The 25462-nt window shown below is 42.1% G+C and overlaps 1 long non-coding RNA gene across 1 annotated transcript in view; it reads right to left on the bottom strand.

Annotated features, from left to right (window-relative positions):
• LOC149857185 (uncharacterized) overlaps positions 1 to 24943 on the bottom strand; it is a 310115-nt gene extending 285172 nt beyond the window's left edge. Inside the window, exons 1-3 of the long non-coding RNA XR_016444132.1 lie at positions 24860 to 24943; positions 21219 to 21287; positions 10974 to 11041 (exon numbers count right to left, since the gene is read on the bottom strand). This is a non-coding gene — a long non-coding RNA (uncharacterized LOC149857185). The remainder of the gene's footprint in view (positions 1 to 10973; positions 11042 to 21218; positions 21288 to 24859) is intronic.
• Between the last annotated feature and the right edge of the window lie 519 nt (positions 24944 to 25462).

Raw genomic sequence — 25462 nt, 5'->3', positions numbered from 1 at the left:
ATTTTCCTAAGCTAATTGAAATCAGCCTTCCTGAAGTCAAGCACCTCTGCCCTACTGGCCGACTTCCCCGCCCTATGACAGATAGTGAATCCTATCATCTCATGATCACTATTGCCCAGATTATCCTCAATCCTCAAATCTCCCACTAGGTCATCCCCTTTGGCTAGAACCAAATCCAAGAAAGCTTTCCCCCTGGTCAGCCCAATCACCTCCTGTACTAAATAAAGTTCTTCCATGCAGGTTAGCCTATTCACCTCTTGTATTAAATAAAGTTTTTCCATACAGGTCAGATCTGGCCGAGTGTTCCTCCCAGCAGATGTCAGGGTAACGGTCACCCACGACAACCATGTCCCTTGAATGTGCTGCCTCCATCAGTTCTCAGGAAAATGCCAAATCAGCTCCTCCTCCTGGTGTGGCAGACACCTACCATCAAGTCCCCTTCTCCTCGTCCCCCCCATATCTTGACCCACAGGGTCTCAAGTTGCCTTTCTCTTGGACCAGTCTGGGTCTCCAAGCATACCTCTTCTTTACATAGACAGCTACACCTCCTTCCTTCTCCCCTACCCACTCCCCCCTGTGAAACCTGTAGCTCTCTATTTGGACAAACGAGTCATGCATGGCATCCCACCAGGTCTCCGTTATTCCAATGTAATCATATTTCCGATTTGCTAGCAGAAGTGCCAGTTTCTCTTGCTTATTCCCCACACTCCTAGTGTTTGTGTATAGACACTTAAGTCCCCTATTGGCAATTCCTAATTCCCCGCTGCCCCAACATCATTCCAGCCTCTTGAAACTTTTCTGACTGCTCTCTCTACATCCTTCCTGCTTGCCTGTCCCCCAACTTGCATTCCCATCTGCACACCCATCCTCCAACACACCTAGTTTAAACCCTCTCCAGCAAGTCAGCCATCCTGGAAGCAAACAGCTGGCAAACAGAGTTCCAGATGAGTTTTGTAATCCTCTCCATCACATCCTGGATATAGGCCCCTGGAAGGCAGAAGACCTCCCGTGCAAAGTGATCTGGACAGCAGATGGTGTCCTCTGCCCGCCTCAGGAGCAAGTTACCCACTACCATGACCCTACATCTCCTCTTCTGGACAGAAGCTTGCCTCCTTTCCACCTCTGGAGCAAGTGCCTGTGGTCCTTCCTCCACCACTGGTGCAAGGTTCTCATATGTGTTGCACAGCTGAACTGGAGAAGTTTCCCTTGTAGCAGGCGGCCTGGAGCCTGAAGCAACCGCCTTCCACTCAGCTCCATTCAGTTGTTCCTGCTCCATCTTCTTGTCCTCATTCTTCTGCTGCAAAACCTTGCTGTTCAACTCATCTGTCTCCTGCTTGACGGCCCTGATCACCTGCTCACCTCAGCCTGGAGCTCCTTCACCTGACTCTCTAGAGACTCCATCAGAACACACCCTGCCACAAGTGGAGCTATCCCTGTCCCTACTTCCAGCCACCTGGAGCTGCTTTAGGCACCCCCACCCCCCCCACACACACACACAGGCCAGAACCTGAGCCAAAGCCTCCACCACTGAAAGCTATGTCTGGTAAAAGCTTCAGAGGAGTCAGAGGTGTGGGATATGGCACCAGTGGAAGGTCAGACTGCGCAATGTGTCCTCACCATATCCAAATCCTTCCTTGCAAGCCTTTTTCCTCTGAGAAAGCTTAAGTCTCCACTTCAAAGTGGGGGAGTGGTAAACTGACCTGTGAACTGACTAAAGAACTACTAGCAAACTGCCCTGTTTGATCTTTCCAGTTGGCTTGTCCCCTGGTCACTTGGAGAGCCTGCTTTTAAGCTCCTCTCCTGGGCTGAACTAATAATTTTATAGCCATTTAAAATACAGTCATACAAAATATTAGACCCCTTGCTAATGCTGGGTTGTTTCTGACAGCACATATTCTGGCCTTTTTTTAAAATCAATTTTAAATATTTCCAGTGCTGGGTTTTCCATAAGGTCTCTTTGGGAACTAGCTTGCAACCTAATTAGATCTCACCCTCAGGATTATTTCTCTGATCATCAGCCTAATTTTTTCATTTTTTTTTTATTATTTATTACACAGTTGCATCCTTCCCTGGTCCTTTGGCCCATTCTTGGTCTGTTTGAGCAATTTTGCAGCTTTGTTATGACACAAGGCTGTTTTAAAGACAGCTCAAGCACCTATGAAAGGGTATTACATTTAGCCATTACATTTAGGTCAACCTAACCAGCATAAGATTTATTTAAATTCCCTCTCATGCAGCATTTGGAAGGTTCAATTCAGCTAAGAATGGCACACCCAATCTAAGTTAATTCACCACAGGAGGTACACTAACTTAGATCAAGAAAGAGTTAACCTGCTCTAGGTTGGGTTTAACCCAATCTTGCATACTAACTTAGATCAAGAAAGGGTTAACCTGCACTAGGACAGGGTTAACTCGATCTTGCAAATGCCTGTATGCTTCACAGCATAGCCCCAGGGCTGGGAAAGTCCAGCCTCTCACACCAGTTCCAGAGCTGTGCTATTCCTACTCACCTGACCTCTCCCTCCACTGCTGACCAACCCCCACCTGTGACCACCCCCTCTCCCCTCGCCTGCCAGACCTGCCAGTACCCCCCAGACCTGCCAACTCACCCCACCAGCCTCTCCTCAGCACCTCAAATTAATTGCCTTGAGCTTTCCACGTGACTCCCAGTGAAATGGCTGCATTAGCCATTCCCCATTCAGTTTTAGATTGCTTAAAGTAAGCCTTCTAAACCAAGACTGAAGAAAACCCAGCAGCAATTTCCCTGCCCTATGGAAATCCCCTAGTCACCAGTTTCTATATCACTCTTCTCCCAACCTCTGGCCTAGAGCATATGGCTGTTAGTGATGTCTCTATATTTATTGTTCAAAATTGCCTTGCTTGTTTTTTTGACTCCTGTATTTCATGTTGTTCACCATCTTGCCAGATTTCTCCTTTCTGAGAAATATAGATGTTTCAGCTTTTTTTTTAACCAGGGTATTACCTTGAATTTGTCCAAGCTGACATTTCTCTTGTTATCTCTTTTACATGTTTCTAGTATTTCAGTTCCCTTTCTATTACGTCTCTGTCCTCAGTGGTATTTATAATGTCTCCAAATTTAGTATCATCTGTGAATTTCATTAACTGGTTGTTTACTCCCCTCTTCCAGATCATTAATGAAGATGTTAACTAAGACTGGACTTAACACTCTTCCCTACATTACCTTACTACGAAACTCCCCTCTACTTGATACATTGCCTTGTATTGTTACCCTTTGTACCATCTTCTAGCTAGGAATTCAATCCACACAGCAGTGTTTTTACTGAAGCTGATTTGAATTAATCTTTCAAATAAGATTTTGTGAGAGACAGTATCAAACGCCTCACTAAAATCTAGATATATTGCATCTAGTACATACATATCATCAACTAATTTTGCAATTCTATTTTTAAAAAGCAATCAAGTTTTTCTGGTGAGATGTATTCTTTATAAACCATACTGCTCATAATAACAGGAACGTAGCGACTAAAGCTGTCTCAGCAACTGCTAAAGGGTTTGTTGTTTTTTTTGGTTTTTTGGTTGTTTTTTTTTTACAATATCTGTGGTGCTTTGTTTATCTACAGTAAGTACATTTCTTTGCTTTTACATTTGCAAATATGCACTATTTAAAAAAGACAGACTTTGCCTGGTTGTGTTTGAAGCTAGGAATCTCCCACACTGCAATCAAGGGTAATGGCAAGAACTCACAGGTGTACATATATCAAATAAACAAGTGAAACATTGATTATGAGGGGTGCAGTGACAGTCCTGTATCCATAGCATAATCTTCTCAAGAGATATTTAATCAGATGATTATTTACATTTTCAAGACCATGAAAAAGGAAAATGTTAATGCTGAATTATGGGGAGGAAGTATAGGGAAGACGGTATGTACAGAGAGCTCATTGTAAGCCTGACAAAAAAATTTAAATTTACCCACACCACTTGTGGAGAGGTAGGTATAAAGACTTATATGGTGTAAATCAGCAGACACTAATGTCAGTGGGCCCTGATTGCTCTCTGGCATTGTATAAAGCCCTGATTTTTTTTGTACTTCTTTTTTTTTTTTACAATCTACATCAAATTTTCCTACAATGTTCAACAGCTGAGTGGTAGAATATGCTACAAAAACCAAAATGTCTGAGTTACTCTTCAGATTACTCAAGTGACATTCTTGGAAGGAAATTAGTAGACTGAAATTCCCAGCTACCTTATTTGTATATATGCCCTTTAACCTTGTCCCTTCCTAAGCTCATATATCTTACAGTTAAGGGCCAGCTCCTTTTTATGCAATCCAGCTCATGGGATTTCTCATGTTTTAGTTGGGCAGTACCATAGATGGGAATTTGTTAATTAGCATTTTGAAAAACTTTGGTAGCAAAAGCGCAAGGGGGGAAATTCTAAGAACTCAATGCCAAACTCCAAACACAGAATTGGGTTTGTCCATGAAACTACAAAACAGATTGAAAAAAGAAGCTAATTTGGCCTAATTTGGAGCTAATTAAGGTTTTCAGGAGCAGACCAATGAAATTAAATAAACCATACAGTATTGTAGTTGTTGTCCTATTTTAGCGTTACATTATTATTTTATTTTATTATTAAATGAACTGCTACTATCAAGTGCTATAAGCTGCTGGGTGCTGAAATATGGGTAAAAGGACTTCTTGTCCTTTTCCTTTCATTGTTTGACTTCTTGTTCTGTAAGGAAAGAAGTGTCTAAGGGAGCCAATGAACTGCTCCCTGTGCTATGATAGCTGCTATGAATTCACAAATCTAGAGCACTAGGTAATTTGGTTCTGCTGCTCCTTAACCCCAAATATTGCTGCAACTGATAGAAAGCCACAAGAGAGACGGTAGACTGTTTATCATTTGCTTTGGTTAGCAGTCCTCTAGTGCAGCTGCTTTCCTGCTTACTAGCCATCTGCACTCGGCACATCCTCACCGTCCACTGGAGTTGTAAATCAAGCGCTGGAGTGGACTAGCTGGACTGGATTTACATAAAATCTCAATCTAATTCACCGCAGTGCATCTCCTTCTTTGTTAATTAGATGCCACATAATGTTTTGGTTCTCTGAACCCAATAACCCATCTCTTTGCTTTATGATATACCAGTAATTTTCACCAGCAAGTGAATTTCTAGGCATTGTGGGGGCGTATTTGAAAAAAAAACGCAACAAGTGTACCTCTAAAATTTCATCAATCCACTAAGCAGTTAAAAGCACTTATTTATCTTAACAAATGCACACAATCTGCACACACCAGTGCTTTTCTTTCCCACAGAGGTGACAGGAAAATGTCTAAATACATTTTAGTCCTTTAGGTCCTGATTTCCAGTGCAGTTCCTCCCATTAAGCTTAAAAATCTCAACAAACCTGTGTGTTCTACTGGGGGGGGAAGTGGAGAAATGTGAGGACCCTCCATTGGAGACTGAAAACTTGTCACTGAGCTCTGGACCAGGAAAGAATTATGAGATGTAACTTCTCATTTTTAGTTATTCTTGCCCTGATTTTTTTGCAAAGTGGTGTCACACGATGAAAAACTTCCCTGCATTTACTAACCTATTCCATCACCACTTCATCGCCACTTGTTACTACAGCTGTTATATTTCTTTTGGTGTGTTACTGAAAGGCTGCAGCACGTATTCATTCTGGATTGATGGTATCTCTCTGGCACACCAGACGACTGGATGGCTAATTGGCTATTACAGCTGTAGTTCACAATAAGATATTTTTACCTTATCTGAAGGTCTTTCTAAGATGATTCCCAGTGTTGGAAAATGGTAATTTAAAAGTTTATTCATTTCCATACTTGCTGCCAAGGGATTGTTAATAGAAACTTGTTTTCCTTATCTTGTATTAAAGTTTGTTGATGCTCTTTAGGTTTAGAATACTAGCTATTTCTATACCCTTGGAATGTAATACGATTTCAGTCCTGTTGTCTGAAGATGGTTTAGCTCTGTTTTATTTTATTTGTAAGGATGATACATGCCTGTATCTTTTCAAGTACTACAGCCACATCTTACTCTGTCTTGTGTACCCTCTTGTGTACAGTCCTTCTTTCTGGAGTAATGGGAGATTAATTCCCTATCACAGTAAAAGTTCTCTGGTCATTTTTTAGACTCCAGTACAAGTGGAATCTGAAGGCTCAGTACAGTAAACTTCTTCATTTGATTCTCAGACTTTAGGGCACAGTAGCAATTTGATTCTCAATCTTTAGTCCAGAGGATTGATCCCTAAAGGCAAGGAATGATGGTTTAATCACAGCAAAAAGGATACAGCAATTAGAACTCAGACTAAATGTCAACCTTTAGTGAATGCTGGTGAACAAGCTTGTGAGCTATTTGTTCCTCACCTAGGAAGTTTTCTCTTCATTATGAACTTAAACGTGGCCAAAAGGGCCACGGCAACAATAATGTGGTGTTGATGAAGACTTGTCACAGATCTATATGTTGACTCCTTCATTCAGAAGGACTCCAAAACATTTTTATCTACATGTATAGGAAACTTCAAGTCACTGCTGAAATGCAGCCATACCAAGGAGTGAAGAACAGCAAGCGAACTTCACAGACACAATTTTCGCCGTTACAGGGCAGTTTAGTGGAGGAAGTAAAGAATACCACAAACCTGTATCAAAAGAGTGATGAGGAAGAGAAAGAAAGGCCTAGGTTAGAGTGAGATGAACTCTGTGGTCAAAATCAAAAACAAAAGCTCTCTTCTACATGCCCTATTCCTTGTTTACAGAATATCCTTTTATGCGCAACACCATAGACACACATACATACATACATGTAATATATATACATGCACAAGTACGTATGTGTGTCTGTGAATGTTGTGCATACAAGAATATTTTTTAATGTGTGTTTGTGTGCATATACACACGTGCACACAGACACGCACACACACAGATTGACACAGGCAGACAGAGAAAAAGTTGTGGGCAATGAAGTTAGGGGTAAATTGCATGTTCCTGTGCCAACATGTCAGGTTGTGAAGTTGAGGAAATCTCACCCTGGCAGAAGTGAAGACTGAGGCCGAGGAGGGGATGCACATCACATCCCACACAGCTAGCAGCCCCCGTCTTCACTTGCCAACCCTTCCATCTTGTGGTTGCCCTGAATGGCAAGGGAAAGATTGGGTTGCTTGACCTCTCCACCCAATTGAGTGCCCTATAATAGACCTTTGCCTTATTCTGTACCAGCTTCTGCCAGTGAAGACCTGGACTAGACTTAGCCCATTATCTTTACCAATTCCATCATGTGCATTTGCAAAAAGAAGTGTTGATACTGTCAGTAAGAAACAAAGGCATTAAAACAGGAAAACAGTATGCAGGCATAGCTAGAAGAGGTCATCCTAATGTACTAAAACGTTGTGTAATCTTTGTTGAACATAGGCTTAAAAAAATATCTGGAAAATAAGAGTACAGCTTTACAGAAAACATATGCTATAGAGCAATCCTGGCATATTATTAAAAGCAAAACAATAATGAAGGGCAGCAAGAGCATGCATGGGAAAACCTGATCTCAACTGTCACTGCTGAATCTGCCAGTGCAGATAAGGTCCAGCTGTACTTGTGGAGAAGACATTCCCCTTTGGATGGGAGCCAAGGCATGAATTCTCCCCCCCCCACCCCCCCATCACCACTATATTTGTGTTAGTCAGCTGTATGGAAGAGACTTCATCATCTGTCAGTGACTCCAAAAATCAGGAAGATTTTTCACTGCCCAGAAAAGAAACTAGCACTAAAAGTAAAACATCTGTTAGGAGACTACCGTCCATTTTGTATTGTTTGCTGTGTACAGCAGCATTCCTATAATCTCAGAGCTCTCTTAGTGCAACAGCTACAGGCCAAACCTCATTGTACCACAGGGTTCTCAGGATGGACATCACTCTAGCTGGAACAAGAATTGTGAAGTATTTTTAAGGGGTTATATAGAGAGAGTTTTGAGAAGCAAATGCAAGCAAGGTCCAGCAAATGGCTTCAGATCATACTCAGCCCCCCTTTCAGAGCCCTCCACCTTCTCACTGCTCTGCTCTACAGTTACGGGTTCTTTCCTTAAACATAGTCTAGAGCATAAAGTCACAGTAGTATTCAAAAGGTTAAAGCAGAGTGAACTGTTAATTTTAATGCTTTCTCTAAGCTTCAGTTTTAATAAGCGAAAATGATGTTCTTATTTGCAGTAAAGTGGTGTTATAAAATTCTGTCTGTCAAGCTCATTTTAAAACCATGGAAATAAATGATCTGACAAAATCAGGCTATTAGACAAGTGAAGAAGAGTGATTTCCATAAAAGTAGAGGAGCTGTTCCTTAATTTCACACTTGGTAGTCTTTTGGGTCGACTAAATTTTTAAATAAGTGATAAAATTATATTAGCGCAATTGCATTTTTATAGATTTTTTTGGTCATTGTACTCTTTTTCAATCCCTTTATTTTAACTCAAACCATTCTACTGAAAGGTTACCTCTCAACTTATGTTACCTCATAACACTTTCTGCTCGCACAACAGAACCACAGGCTCGCAAATCCCCCATAAAGTACCTGGAATGACCACAGTGACCCAAAAGTATTCTAAAGTGGACGGCTTGTCTCATTATAGCCATATTCTGGCATCCTGGTCCTGCATAGTGAATTTGTTCATATGCCCAGGCAGATGTGGACTCAGAAACTCAAAAAAAAAAATCATGCTACATGCAACCTAATTCTTGGGAGCATAGTGCAGTTTCTAGTTTCTATTTTTAAACAAATGTGTAAAAGCAAGAAAAACTAGTCAAAATTGGCAATTTGCTTTCAGTGGAAAATAAACTGAATATAAACCAGTACATGTGATATGGATTTTATGTGTATAAATAGAAAACTCCACCTGTTCTTGATATCTAGGAATGAGAATCATACACATAATAGGCCCCCCTCCTTCAGCATGCTAAACATATTCCATCCTCACTAAATTCAGCAGCTCACAATCCTAAATGTAGATCCCAAACCAACCATTGGGCCTGCTCCACTAAAATTAAAAGCAAGGAGGCAGAAATGACAGTTTCCTGCACCAGAGAGAATCCTATACAAGCACTTTGAGAGTGAGATGATAACATTTCTGTTGCAAACCTCCCTTAGCGTTCCCTACCAGGGGAGGAAGAGGCACTAAATCAGTGTGTTTGCCTGACAGTGAGGATATGGACTCTCCCGCACTAGGCCAGGACAGAGATGAGCCTGTGCTGACAGCAGTCTGACCTGTGAAGGTTCTTGCAGAAGCTTCATAGTGTCACAATTACCTCCTTCGGTAAATTTTCTACCCTTGTGCCAATCTTTATTCCAAAGGGTTAATACTTTATTTTTCTCACAGGTTTAAATAATGCTATGATAATACTGTAGTAATGTGGGGGCCATTAAAAATATCTTGACCTTCCATGAAGTCAGTGACTCTCTTTAGCTGATCTTACTCTCAGTTTCACTTGCTTGTTGAGAGAAAAGATCTAATGCATTGATACACAGGTTGTGACATGCTGTTTGAACATTAGCCTACTATAATTGGTCATGTCATCATGCATCATATTAACAATATACACAAAAGTGCCCTGAAACAATTGTCTTATAGATCCATCACATATCAAAGAGGAGCTTCTGGGATTGTTATCTAGCAGCATCCAATTGTGATGCACATTCTAGCTGAGTCCTGAATCTAAAAAATCACTGTCATCCTAATACTTCATATTTCCCTGTTTGCTGGCAAAGCCTACATATACTATATGTCCCAGTAAGAGTTGGCAATCCAATTTATTGCTACCGAGCATGCTCAAAATATAAAGGCTATAGTAGAGGAAAAACTTATTCATTTGGATTTTGTTTTTATAAATTCAATTCCTTGTCCAATATACTGACCAATTCCTTGCTCACCACAAGGCATGCTAATTGTGTTACAATAGGTTTTAAAAATAATAATAATAATAAAATGAATTATTTATCCACTCAGGGAATTATCTAATTAATTTATTTATCTAACATGACCTTGCAGCACTGCAGGAAAAAACATAATCCCAGCACCTGGGAGTTAGTTTACATAGGGCATGTCTACACATGCAATTAATGCATACAAATAAACTCCGGAGCTTATTGCTCCAGTTTGCATGTGCATGTGCACCCACTGCCTACCAGGGCTCTGCAGACCCTGATACAGTCTTCCAGGTGCCTGCCACAGCCAACCTGGGACCCTGGTGAAGCTGCTTGTACAGACTCCCTGCTTGGGGATGGCCCCAAACCGTGGCTTAATTACCCTGATTAAACTCAGGGAACACATTAATCCATGCTTAATAATGCATGGATTAATAGCTTCCCTGGGCTTAATCAGGGTAATTAAGCCATGGTTTTCGACCATCTGGCAACCTGTGGGAAGGGGCAGGACTGCTTGGGTCCCTTCACCAATCAGAGTCTTTGGAGGACCCCGCCATGCTTGGCCCGCAAAAATGGCAGCAGTCCCCAGGATATGCCCATAAAACCAGTCAGCCACGTCCTTGAGTTCAGTAAACCCCAATATATAGGAAATGAAGAACAGTATTTTGTTTAAGTTCTAGTATGATTTTAGTTAAACCTTGTGACATGACATGCTTACTCCAAGCCCAGGTCAAGAATAAAATGAACACCCAAAGAGACTAAAAACCTTTATAATCTCACCATTTTCCACTCCAGCACTAGGGTCCAATGCTTTGAGATCCTTTTTTAAACAGAATTCCACAGAAACATAGCTCTCTTTAAGAATATTCCAACCAAAACACAGTGCATGATCAACACTGGTCACATCACTTACTGCACTAATAGAAGACTCTTAACTGCAACTCTTCTCCAGCCGCACAAGATCTGTGTTATAACAGGAAACCATGACACAAGCAGGAACAGAAGCCCTTAGAATCTTATAGACACAGCAAAATATTAAATGCTTTAATAAATAATAAAATTTCTCTTACCTGGAGTGAAGAAAACAAAGTTGTGGCAGCTTATCTGGCATAGCCCCAAATTCAGTCTCTCTCTCTCCCTAGACGAGGAATATAAATAAGTACACTTCAGTCACTGAGGCATCTGTATAGGGCTCAAACATGCTGGTCATGTACAATGACCAAAGACTGCTGGCTTAGTCAAAGGAAATAGTAATGTAGAACTCCCTCTTAAATTGTTTTCTGCCATCCTAATTCTGGAAAGATTTATGAACATGTGTAACTTTAACCATTTGGGCAGTTCCCACTGAAATCAATGGGATATATTTATTAGTCCACAAATTACCACTGGAAGTTTGTTTTTTGCTATTTTCCAAACAAATTTGAATAGCATGAGGATACATCTCTTGATCTCTCCATTAGTGCTATGGGGCTGCATTGGGTGCTTGTACATGCCACAGGGGTTTAATTCAGTTTAGATCTCCCTAAACTGAAACGGTGGGTTTTTAAAAACCCACCTTACCTGCCTCTCTGGTGGCTGGGAGAGGAGGTAAGCTGCCAGTGGACTGAGCAGTACCTGGGGAGACTGAGCAGTACCTGGGGGTGGTGAGCTCCCAGCCAGCTGAGCGGTCCCTGAGCTGCATAAGGACCCGGTGCTTCCCTCTGCGGCTGCAGAGGGGCTGGTGCCTCCCTCCGTGGCGGCACCCCCCCAGGTGGCACTCAGCCTGGGTGGTCCTGGGGGGCACTACAGCCACAGAGGGAAGCACCAGCCCCCCACAGGTGCAGAGGGGAGCACCAGGCCCCTGCAAACAGGCAGGCTCCAGCAGGAAAAAAAAAAAGATCAGGCTCCTTGCCACATTTTTTCTTCAGTTGAGCCTGCCTGCCTGCACAGGTGTGCTGGTGGCAGGAGAAGGTGGCAGGGACAGTGCATGGGGTGCTGGAAGCCCACCAGGCCCCAGGAACGTTGGCTTCCAGTGCCCCATACACTGCTGCACTTTGTTAGGTAGCAAACTAAAACACCTCAGAGGTATTTTATCTTGCTATGTTACAAAGTCATTTAAAGTGGAATGCACCACCAAATGTGTAAACAGCAATGCCATTAAAGCAGAATACGGCTCAGAGCATGCAAACAGCAGCACCATTAAAGCAGTACAAAAGGGCAGTTAAGCTACTTTAAAGGCCAATTTTGTGGCTAATACAAAGGCTCATTGGTGATAGTTGTTGTGGTATGCATACTTATTTCTTTAACATAAGCAATGGCTATTATATGTTGGCTTCTGGAGTTACAGTCATTGAAGTCAATAAGATTAAGTTTTCAATGCCAATTTTTAGGAAAGCAAACAATTTCAGGATCTGTGAATAATCAAGGTTTAGGGGTTGCATTTGTTTTCTTTTAAATATACTAATTAATCAGCTTTATTTTGTACTGGTAGGGCCTGCATTAACACCGGTATACATCAGGAGTAACTCAACTAATGCTAATGGAGTTTTACCACTTTTAGTGGAACCAGAATCATGAATCCAACCCTGCCCTGTTACACTGTGCACTGTAAGTTGAGAATAATGGCTATCACTGGCATCATGGATATAATGGTTTCATAATGTGGGTTCTTCTCATAACTGTGACCACTCACCAGTGCCCCCTTTACTCAGGGATCCAGCCTTTCCCTACAAGAGCTCAGTTCAGTTCAGTTCAGGTCTACTCTGCTCTGCTCCCCTCTAGCACTTTTACCCTGCACTGCTTTCCCTTATGTCCCTGTAAGAGCAGGGCCTTCCAGTCTGTAGTGTTCCTCTTAATGAGCCCTTCCCATATTTCTCTACCTTCCTTGTAATGGAGAGCAAATGGGCCCTTAATACTTTTGAAGTCTAGTGTTTTTCTACAGCACATTTGAAACTACTACTTAGGAACAGACATGCAGCAAACTGTGCAGAGGAATGTAGAGGTCCCATTTGTTCCTATTTCACAAATGAGAGGCAGCCTGCAGAGGGAGAAGCTGGCTAGCTATAAAGAGGGGTATTCTCTTTAACAGCAGCATCAGAATGACTTGATATCTTGAAATGTTCTCACAATCATGCCAAAAGCTTTGTTTTAGTTAATCAAGGCATCAGGACAGTATGTAACAGAGACATGTCTGGTGCCCTTATGCTGTCTAGAACCTTTTGGCCTCCCTTGAACTGTGTTCAGATTGGTCACACAATAATATAGTGATCTCCTTCTCAAAAACATTTTGTTCAGTCATTCTCTACCCTGCCATTCCCCCTTCTCCACCCAAACCAAGGCATTACTAGCCCAAGAACTCCCCCTTTTTGACCCAAGGCCACAGTCAGCTTAGTATTCATCTTGTTTTTAAATGGTTCTCCCCTTTATTCTAGGCAAAAGCAACAAGTCATTTGGTCACTTAAGTACAAGTCCAGGAAATAAATATCTGCTAAATGTAGAGCTGTGTATGCTATTACTGGCTCTTCAAGCAGGCACCAACCTCAGCAGAAGCTGGTTTAGAGACAATGGGCATGTCTATATGTGCTATTAATGTACAGCAATAAACTCCAGAGTGTATTGCTTCCAGGGGCACTTTTTCAATGCGCACCTGGGACCACCATGCACTGAGCCAAGTCAAAGCAACCTTGGCTGGCAGGGGACCTGGGGGGTCAGTCTGCCAGCCCAGGGCTTCTCCAACCCAGCTCAATATGCTGTAAAGGAGCTGGCTGGGGTACAAGAGTACTCCAGTGTGGGGCTAGATGGAGGTCAGCCTCTATACTGAAGCACCCACATGCCTCAGCCAGGCGGGTCAGAGTCTGCATGTGCATTGCTGTTCACTAAGAAACTTCACCATAGGATAGTACTTGTTTTTACAAGTCCTACCCTACTGTGGGCTTTATTAGTTTACTGCAACCTAATAGGGCTGCACATGCAGCTGCTGAGATGTTTACTGTGGAGCTAATTAGGCAACAGTAAACATCTCATGTAGACACAGCCAGTGAAACTAGTGAGACTAGCAAAAAATGAGACTGGCTGTGTAATACAAGGGGTTATCACCTCTGCTGAGGCATGGGACCTGGTTCTGCTTATTTAAATTGGGGTGAAGACAGACATTAGGACCCCACACTAACTCATGGCACTTTTAATAAAGTACCGTGAATTTGAGCACCCCCCCCGCAACCCAACAGGTGTTCACCTGTTGAGGGATGGGAAGGCTGGAGGCAACCTGGACCAACCCAGGTCAGCAGGCGGGGGACACTCCAGCAGCCCCCCAGAAGGCTGTTGAACCACACTCCCAGCCCTGTTACCCCACTCCCCACCCCAGCTCTGGGCCTGTCAGTGAGAGACCTCCCAGCTGCTGAATAACCAGAGCTGAGTGGGAGGGGTGGGGAAAAGGGCCCCATAACCTCATACCCCCCGAGCTACCCCAGTTGGAGTACTGGGGGGAGCTGGATTGGGCCCCAAAGATGTGGGGGGCCCATTCCCTGCCCCCTCATCATCATCTCTAGCCATTTAGCAGCTGGAAACCCATGCTGGTTGGTCCTGGATGCTTAATGACCAGAGCTAAAGGGGAAACGGGGGAGTAGAGCCCCTTCATCTCAGGGGCCTGACCCAGCTCCCCTCAGTACCCCAGCTGGGATAGCTGGGGGGGGACAAGGTAAGGGGCCTCCATTTCCCCCTTCTCCCCCCCCAGCTCCAGCTATTTGGAAGCCAACAGCTCCCTCTCCTTCGCCCTAGCCCCCACATGCGAAATTAACCCTAGAGGAAATATAAGTTCCCTAAGGCACTCTGCTTTTGAGTGCCTTAACATAATACTTGTATTAACCACGGTTAATTTTTTTGTGCGATCATGCAGAGATCTGGGTTTTCTGTTTCCCACAGAAAAAAAGAGAAAACATGGATTTTCCCTTTAAGAAGAGAAACCTGCATGTTTTCTCCTTGTGCAGAAAGCTCTGCAGGCTGTCACTTACCAGAGACTGCTTCACGCTCACTCTTCTTGCTGGAGGTAAGCGGGGCAGGGCTGTGGGGGAAAGCTGGCTGGGAGCTGAAGGAGCAGGGAGGTTTGCAGCCAGCTGGGTACTCCAGCCAGGAGGGGGTTTGCAGCCTCCCTGCCAGACTGCTCGGCCAGCTGTAAACCCCTGCCGCTCCTGGCCAGCTGCAAACCGGAGTGCCTGTCCAGCTGCAAACCTCCATGCTCCCTCAGCCAGCTTGGGCACTCCAGCCAGGAGCAGGGGAGGTTTGCAGCCTCCTTGCTCCTGGCTGGAGCGCTCAGCCTGCTGCAAACCCCCGCCACTCCCAGACAGCCGCGAGCCGCCCCCCTCCTAGCCAGAGTGCTTGGTCAGGGAGTACCCAAGCTGGCTGGGGGGTGAGCGAGTGAGGAGATTTGCAGCCAACTGGGCACTCTGGCTGGAGGGGGTGGGGCTTGCACCCTTCCCAGCTCCCTGAGCCAGCTTGGGCACTGTCTGGCTGGGGGGGGGTTGCAGCCAGCCAGGCACTCCAGCCAGGAGTGGGGAGACTGTAAACCCCACCTCCCACAGCTGGAGTGCCCAGTCAGCTGCAAACTCCCTAGGTCACAAACACTGTGCTACCCACCCTGCTACCCTCCTCCAGGCCCTCTGGAGCATAGTGTGTGAGACTGGTGCATCAGGGCACAGTGGGGCCACACATGAAAGCTGCCTGCTGCTGCAAGCTCCATGCTGCCCTGGCCACACTTCCTCTGTGTGCATGGGGGCAGAGCACACCTCCCCTGCCCTTACCCCCCGCACAGATCTGGGGGGCACGGGTCCCCCCTGCCCCCCAGCAGTGCACACTACCACTGGGAGCCGGCCCCACCAGAGCCTGCAGCAGGCAGGCAGCAGCGGGGGAGCTGGCTCGTGCTCCTGCTATAGCAGCCGTTACCTTCCTTTGGGGATAGGGGGCTGCAGACCTGGTCCCTGGACCCATAGCCCTGGTAGCTGGGGGCCCCCTCCAGCAGGGCTTGGGGACAGGGGCTGTGGGTGGGGGGCAAGGGGTACAAGCAGGGATGGGGGGCTGTAGGGGGGAGCGAGCTGTGGGGGGCATTTAATTTTAACCATGGATTTTGAGATTTTTATCAGAGAATTTGTGATTTTTTTATCACAGAAAACCAGGATCACTGGACTGATCTGCCATTCTTAAAGCACTCTGTAGCCATGCACATGTGCTAAGTCACAGCTGTAAAGTGCTTTCAGGGGCCAGGATACTCAAAATTGTCACTTCTGTCTGTGCCCTTGGAGTATATCATGAACCTTCCCACTGAGTCAGAGAAGAGATACTGATGTAAAATCTGTTGGAGAAACAACAGGGAGGTCTTGAGATACATAGGAATGCAAACCAGTCAAGGAGATACACATGAGCTGTTCATCGGTGATGACCACAAAGTTTTTGGTAATCATACTGCTTTCAGCTTGCTGAAATAATCTGGCCCAATTTATCCTTTGTGTCTATTGAGGGACTTCAATTAATTTTCTTTGAAAATATACTCTGTTCTATTCTTTTTGCAACATTTTCAAGTATTTTTAGAAGTATCTGCCTAAATCCAGGTGGCAGAATAAATTATTGGGATTTCCTTAAGGGGAAGAAAGGATATTCTTGAAAGATTTACTTGTAGTTCTGATGTACAGGCCACTGGAATGAACAGGAGGCTTTCTAGTGACTCCAGCAGGTGGTAGATGAAGGCCTATGGTTAAGATTACTGTTTTCTCCCAAACAATTTCCGGCAGCATAGACTGATATTTTTCTTCCTATAAAACTGCTTCATTCAGAATGCTCAAAAAAGTCTACATTGATTTTATTTAAATAAAAAAGGCTACATTAGAATCTACATGGGGTGACACAAATCTTTCCAGAAATTGAAGCTAGTGCAGTGTTTAGCAGTCAGCTTGTTAGCTGGTATATCTGGCTTTACACCAGTGCTTTGGATTTGCACTGATTATGAAGTACCATGTTAGAACTGCTGTGTTAGTTTTGACCTATAAAAGGCTATGTGGTCTGTGGTGTACTTGTCTGAAAGAGTGTTTCACCTCCCCTACTATACTACCAGCACAGTCTGATCAGTGTGGGAAACTTAGTTGGATATGGGAGAGAGTGGGGAGCTGGCAGAAGTATTCATTTCCCTTAGTCACAATTAATACTTGTTAATCTTCACGGCCTACTGGAAGGCTTATTTTCCCTGGTTTTGACAGACTGTGAGGAGTCTAGTGGGAGTTCTTAACCTGAGAGAAGGTAGTTACAATTGTATTTCTAAATTGTCAAAAGATGAGCTACGTTAAGGAACATGCACAAACTGAGGAAGATTTCTATCTGCTCTCAGGTATGACATCCAAATGAAAGACAACCCAAGCCCACAGTCCAAACAGCTAAACTCATAACCAAGGTTCAAAACAAACTAATCCACTCCACAGTAAGGAACTGATGAGTCTGACACAAGCAAATGATTGGTTTTCAGCGCAGGTTTCCCTCATATCAGCAGAGTCCTTATGAAGGTATTTTCAAGAAAAAAAGGATTTGGATTACATCAAAAGAAGGGGTGAACTGGAGATCAAATTGGACCATTAACTATTATTAACAGTCAGACTAAGGTAGCCTACAAGTGTTTGGTCTGTTTGCTTTTCAGACGTAGTCATCCTTTAAATGAATCCTTTACTAAATCTACAGGGAGATCTTCAACAAACAGGACCACGTCCTGCCAAATTCCCCAGCCATCTCCTATGAACACAGAGCAGTGTAGCTGTTAATAAGGGTATTCATCATGAGACGGCCTATTTTTGGCATTGTATATGACAGTCTCAGTAACTTACAATTGTCCCTTGAATGTGAACTTATCATTTAATTACGCTCTGAGAGACTGTTTCCCCATATCAACCTGCAAGTTAGTTAACCATACCACAATTCTCCAGCTAATCCAAGTGTGATTGGATCAGTCTAAGGTGTGCAACATATCTTTCAGTTCCTAGGAACCCCCTGTGGAGCAGGCTGTTTATTTCTACCTTTGTGTTTTTGTTGAATTTAAGCACACATTGTCAAATGCACAAAGATTTTGAACAGATAAATAAGTTGCCTAAACAAAGGAAGAGTTTCCATTCATCATATGATACAGTGTTAAACCAAGTGGACATGTACAGTTTCAAGAAAAGGCATCAATAAAACCTCTGTAGGAAAAATAAATCAGTCCTCTATGAAGGCTGTATTTATTTGTGAACAGTTATACAACCAGCAGACATAACTCTGGATAATTTTCTCATGTTGAGTACAGATAAATAGATACCTACACACACACATTTTGTAACGGACATGTAGGGTTCAAACGCTCGTGGTTACTTTTTTGATATGGGAAACACAACCTATGTGTTAATGTGTGTACTGGTTGCTTGAAATATCACTCATAATTTCATTTGGATGCAAACGATTTCCTCCTTTTCCTAAACCTATTGTGTAGTGTTGATAGGCAGCCACCACATTTTGTCCCAGAAACAACTCAGCCTTTGTACACCACCACAATATGCCCCCTACAGGTACCATATTATTACTGTTGTCATCAGAGTGAAAGACGCACGTCCATACCTGCATGCATACATGCACTATGCCTTGAAAGAAACGCTGAACCTATTTTGCAGACCAAAGGAAAAAGGATTCAGAGACAACTCTCTCTAGAGCAGCGGTTCTGAACCTTTTTCAGTCAACGTACCCCTTGATCTCAGAGTGACACTTCACGTACCCTCTTTCAATGGGAAGTTCATTTTTTAGGCCCTTTGACCTGTGTTAGGCAATGTATGAAATATATCTCACGTACCATCTGATGAGGCTTCACATACCCCTGGAGGTACATGTACCCCTGGTTCAGAACCGCTGCGCTAGAGTTTACCCGCAATGGCCAAGCTACCGCACATTCCTTATGGACTGGCACAAGCAGATGCCCTGACATGACTTAGGAAAGCCTCAGCATGCACCTGGGTTTGATCTATTCCAATTAAAGTCAGTATGCATCACCTATGAGTTTATAATCCTTGTGAGAGACATTAAAATGCCAGTTACGTTTAAGCATGTGAATGTCTGGCCTCCACTAAAAAACGTATGATTTACTACTAATGAGCTTACCAATTACGGCCCAGTCTCTGAACTCTCTTTTTTGAGAAAGAACATCGAGAAGGTAGTTCAATGCCATCTCTAGCAGATACATTACTGCTTCCAGTGTTTGAAGCCCAAGCTTCAAGCTCTGGTCATAGCATGCATCAGTGCCTTCCCATCATTAATCATCAAGCATAGCTGACTTGAATGGGACTAGAAAGACATGGGATGCTGTATGAGAACAAAGTTCTGTGCCAGGAGAACTCTGACAACCAGGTTGTCAGTTATTCTTCCTCTTCAAGGGTTATCACTTGTGAAGCATCACAGAGCTCAAGCTTATAATTCCTTTTGTTGAACATCTATATGAAGCCTTCAGAAGAGATGATTACATACTACAGTCAGTGCTATCATCTATATGGTCAATGGCTCTCTGAAGTGTATTTCCTTTTCAATAATCCTGATCAGAGATTACCCACTCTCCCAGTATTTGGTGGAAGTTAAAATTGGATGAAAACAAGTGGTCTCATAATAAAATCCAGTCAAGAAACTGATATTACCTAACAGTAGGAAGCACATGGCCAAAAATTACAGGGCAGCTGCATCTGGCATCCTCAGTGGTGGCTGTCTGTGTGCTGACTGTCAAGGAATTTGCACTTTTAGGTCCTTGCAAGATTCATCTTTGCTTATCTGTCTTCAGCTGGCTCAGAGAGAGATTGTGTCCATTCATCTCACACCCAGAATTAGCCACAATGATTGACAGATGTGTAGCTAATAGACTCAGCGGTGATAATAAGTTCTCTTTTTGAACTGACTGGTTTCACAGTAACTTCGGTTGGCGTGGACTGGGTTTGTCTATCTCCCTCGCCCATGCTCTCAACCAAGGGCTGATCCAGCCCCAGGGAAAATCTATCAGTTTTGGACCTAGCTACAAGGGTCGGCACCATCCCCTTTGTCTCCAGCCATATTCTGAGAAATCTGCCTCAAGTACTGAGTTCCCAGAGAAAGCCCTGCAGCATGGCAAGCATGCAAGAGGTCAGTCATTTCTTTAATTTGTGAGGTACCTTTAATTCATGTGACAAGCTGAGATAATACAGTGAGGAGAGCTTTGAAATGGCTATAAATAGCTTAAATAAATAGATATTCTCTGTGGTGGGTCCTCAGCTCCGGAACTGACTCTTGCCAGAAATCCATCAGAGCCGGGGCCTGGCAAGCTCTTGTAGGAGACGCAAGACACGTCTCCTTACATTCCAGCTGACTAAATACACGTCTGCCCACTCCTTCTCAAAAACCTGCCTGGAACACAAGGGGTCACTTCCTGTGCCAGTGAGAAAGTTACCCAGTACTGGACCACTGCAAGCTAGACGGTGGACAGGGTGCCCAGCTAACACAGCACTGGCTGCAGCTTAAATGTGTGTAATAACTACAGATAGTTTGTCTGACAAAACCTTGTGATCCTTTGAGACAAAAGGCCCTCTGTGAATGCACAATATTATCATCGTGATTATTATTAAACAATGCGGGTTATACTACTGTTGCCAAAAGTGTTTACTCTTCATCTCATCTCTTGATGAGCCATGACTGCATCTTAAAAAAATAAAAAGTGCTCTGGAAAGGTATGCATTTGATAGTCAAACAAAACAACAGTAACAAAATCACTTTAGGGCATTGGAGAAGTGGCGTCTATTCCCGGCCTCTGAAGTCAAATAACTGTCAGAACTTTGTCTAAACTAACCAATGCCTCAGGTTTTTAGGTTTTTAATTACATAAGTAAATTAGAGAAACATGGAGAATAAGTGGAAATGTCTTGCATTCCGAGCCAGACATTTTGTCTCAGAGTGTCTGGCATTGTTAACTTGCTTAGGAAAGAATCAAAATGAAGTCAAAATTAGTGATGTTGCTTCCTTTTTATGGCAATTCACTGAAAGTTCACCAGTGTCAACATGCTAATGCCCTGTCACTCAGTGATATCACTTATTTTATGCTTTAGGAAAAATAAGTTTGTCTGCATTTTTGAGTGGCAAAAGCTCGAACGTTCTGTGTTTTAAAGTTTCTGCAGACATTGCAGCTACTTTCCCAATGCCCCCCTGCCAAAATGTTAACATCCATTATTTAATGCAACCATGTATATGCTATCTATTGCACGGAGCATATATCTTTGTGCTTATTTTAGTTGCAGGCAGGATTTGTTTAAAGGAAAAAAGGCAGAGTTTTACCTTCTCAATTGTTTCAATTCTCTCACCTCTTCTGTTTCCGACCATGCTGCAAGTCTGTCAAGTCAAGCTCTAAAATAAATTTAATATTGTAATTATTACAAATAAGTCACACTGGCATTTGTGTAGGAAGACACCCCCCCTCCCTTCGCATGCTTCTACCATGGTGGCAAACTTATTTCAAAAATTCTGATGAAACGCTTTGTAAATTTTGTTATTCTGTGATGATAATAAATCATTATAGCCTTAAACACTTCTCTAGCTTGGAGCCTCAGTCACAAATTATCTTGTCATTCTGACCAAAACATTCTCCAAAAAAGCTTGACAAGTGCTAAAACCCAGAACATGAAACCATGTGTTGTTGTGAAAGCAAGATTCAGAAATGTCAATTAATTAGATTAAGAGGCTACTTTTAGCTTTACTCGTGTTGCCAAATAACCCTTAAAATATGCATAGCAGTGGAAGTCTACCTCAGCAATACAGTACTTCTGTGCAAAATAAAGACAATGGATCTGGCTAATAGAGGGAATTATTGTATCTGTCATTCAGCTCAGGAGAATGATCTAGAAGCAAATGTCTTGCTTCTCTTTCCACTGTATGGATTCACAAGCAAGATAAATTCTGCCATTTATAGGTTCAAGCACACTTTTTTGCTGAAATCTGATTCAGATTGGAAAATAAAAGTCAAAATCGCTATTATATGTTGCTACAAGTAAAATGAATTTTTAATGTTGCTTTCTGTGTGTCTCTCTTTTTAATAAACTATCGTCTTTTATTTGCATTTTTGAAGTTCACTTTGGAAAAAACGTGGTGTAATTAAATACATTTTTATTCAACTTTCTCTCATAGCTACCCCTAAAATTTTTATCTTTAAATAATCCATATCCTCAATTTTATTTACACTATAAACTGTTCCTATATTTTAATGGTATGTTTGCTTTAAAAGGGGTTGTTGGCTTTAATAGCTCAGTTATTATCTTTGTAAACTAACATTCTGCATTCCTCCTAACTAAATCCTAGCAAATCATCTGTGCTTGCATTTGGAACATACATTCCAACACTGAAAGTAAAATTTAAGCCAAATAAATGTTCTGCTCAAATTAATATACATAAAATGAATAGCTAAACATAGATCAATTCTGACGGATTGAACAGTAGGCTTGTTGGTGGCAGGAGGGTCGTGATATATAATACACCCAAAAGAGTGTTACCAAGTAAAATTAATTTCATGTAACCCCTACTTTTTGTGCCACAATTCTAATGATAAAAGCTTTATATTTCTTTAACATTTTTTAACTGTTTGTGCTTTAGAAAGTATAAGTAACAACATATAAAGATATCACATTGGATACCTGGGTTAATATACATACACACACACACACACACACACACACACACACACACACACACATTAACTTAAATTCTCTACCACCAATTTAGGGACATACACATACATGCACACACATATACACACACACTCACACGCACACTGAAATATGTATACAAATATGTATTTTGCATGGTTCCATGGACTGCCATAGAGTTATGCTGATTTATTCCACGTAAGTATCCTGCCTTCAATCTTTGATCAGTAATGTACAGAAGTGTAGAATCTCTTAGAACTATACAAGAAAAATGTAGTTCTTCCATACTCTAACTGCTAGAGCCTACAGATTACAGCCATCATCATCCCTACTCAGAGGCCATGGTGGGGGTACATTATAAAAAATGAATCAGAGTAAATTAGAATTGGATATTATATGAACCGGACAGAAGAACTGATGAAAGATGGCCTTCCCAAGTGCTGCCAGCAAGAAGAATAAGGATCAAAGACCAAACTTAAGTGAAATGAAGGGAAGTTTTGTCATTGACTTAATGGACACCAGGAGTTCACTTTAGTTCTTTCTGACCACACAGGGAACTAACCTTGAGGTGGCCAGCCTGGTCTGAGCTGTCTTTCTGGATGTATTCTGTTTTGTTTTGGTTTTTCAAATTATGGTAAGAGGTATATTATATAATAATCTGCCCAATATTGAAATCCAGCAACCAAAAGATCAATAAGGGGCTCAAAGTAAATTTGCATGATTAAGTTTGGCAATTTGGCTGCTGCGTTCCTTTTAGTTAAAAGGTCAAACCTTTTACTTCAGTCTGCCTTCACCTGTTGATTAGGGCTATTCTGAGAAATTCTTATTTATCTGTTTTGTTCTCTATTGGTGATCTCTTTCTTTTCTTTTTGAATCATGGAAATGTCAACCTGATTTAAAAAAATCAACGCGAAGGATTTTTGTCATTCTTCAAAATCCAGTAGGGAATATCTAGCAATGAAGCTGGGCTCCACCCTCCAGCTTGATCACTACTGATTAAAATGATTTCTGATTGGTTCCCAGAAAAATTGCTCCAGACAGGATCCACTGAAGATGAAGCAGGAAGTATCAGAGGAAGGACTCTTAAAATACCTGTGTAACATGTAACTGAGAATTTTCACTCTATCTAAGTGGAGAGTCCTGGTGTTTATGCTGAGTGCTACAATGGAGCTTCATTATTGATGAAATTGCTGACGAAGAAGGACAAATGATGGGGTTTTTACAATACTAGTGGCAGAGAAGAAATATGAAGAACCAGATTCAATGCCTGGATAGCAGGTGTAGCTTTGTTAACTGAATGGAGCTTTACCCATTTACACTGGTGGTGAATATGAGAGCACTGGCAAACATAATGCACCATAAAAAATAAATGAAAAATGGTTAAAGTCTTAATTAAAATTTTAAAGGGATGTTACATTCTGTGAACAAACTTTATTGTAGACGTTACAAGCTACACTTGCAAATTCAGCTAGAAGGCAAATGCTTCATGCATACATTGTCAACGTATAGAAAATGATAGGGATGTTTAAGTTTGAGCAATTTCTGAATGAAGCACTTTGTGACATAGGTTTATTTGCTGACAACCTTATGGGTCACATCCTCTACCGAGCAGGTACATAAGATTTTACAATACCTTTGGCTGTTAAAATAGGCCACGGCTTTTTCCTTTCAAAACGCATTTGGTACACTATTGAAAAAAGTAGTTCACAACTTTTGCAATAAAGGATGAACTAAGCTTTTTAGAATATATCATTCCTCATATCTTCCTTGAAGCATTAAGGTGTGGCAAGACCATTTAAAAGATAATACTAACCCAACTTGAAATTTGAAAGAGGGAGTGATTGATTGATTGATGAACAAAGTACCTCACCACTCCGCCTGAGAATCCAGAAAAAATAGCCCCAGAAGCTTGTTAATCATGGGTAGCCATTTACCTTCAAAATATCTAGTAGTTAAACTTTGAGTGACATTTGATAAAATAATAAATTGTGGTCATTCTAGATGTATCTCTATTTTTCCAGATGAAAAAAATTAAATATGTTATTATTTTCTATTTTCACTCTGCTTTCTAGATGCAAACCCCTATTTTATACCAGCGGTTTCTCCATCACCAAATTAGGGACCTAGCCCTGTTATAATTTTCAAGACCTAAGCTTCTTTTCTAAGCTCTGATAGATCTCTCTGCTTCTCACCTTCCCAATCTCTAAAGTCATACTTTGTTTTTATTAATCCCTCCTGGCCCTGAATCAATGACCAAAAAGAGAGCATATCTGAAATTACCTTTTGCTCCTTATGGTTGAAAAAAAATTTCTTCTTCTGGGTTCCAAATTTCAGGCAAACAGGTATGCACCCATGAAATCAGACCCCTAGTAGGAGGGGAAGACATACAAGATTAAATATTTTTAAGGATTTTTTTTTCAAACACAGGAACAAACGATAAATCTAATCTGCAAAAAGCTACATGGCTTGTAAAATGAATACTATTAACCTGCAAACTTCTTATGCCTAAAGTAATTCAAACACAGCAGGCTAAATATTTTTTTGGTTCAGATAATTAAACAAAGCAATACAATTTAGCCAAAAAAGAGTGCAGCTTATGAGTATAGGAAAATCTTGATGAGTCAAAGTATGGCTATAAGCTACACAGAAGCCACATCAAAATAGTTTGAATGCAATCAGTCAGTCTCAGCCTCCAGTTAACAGAGCACAGATCTGGTATATGCACAAGTCAGTTGGGCCTTCTCTCCTTTAAAATGAGATCAGAACACATTCTTCCCCATTTTGCTGAAAAGTTAATCTCATTGGCATCATCTTTTACATATGTAAAGATATTATGTCCCTACTCAGCTTTCACTAAACGAATGTAATTTTTTTACCTTTTCC

The sequence above is a fragment of the Crocodylus siamensis genome, chromosome 9 (genome assembly GCF_052110815.1).
Source record: "Crocodylus siamensis isolate JL-2025a chromosome 9, ASM5211081v1, whole genome shotgun sequence".
NCBI lineage: Eukaryota > Metazoa > Chordata > Crocodylia > Crocodylidae > Crocodylus > Crocodylus siamensis.
The sequence above is the reverse complement of the archived record's forward strand: the minus strand, read 5'-3'. Positions and strand labels throughout refer to the sequence as shown.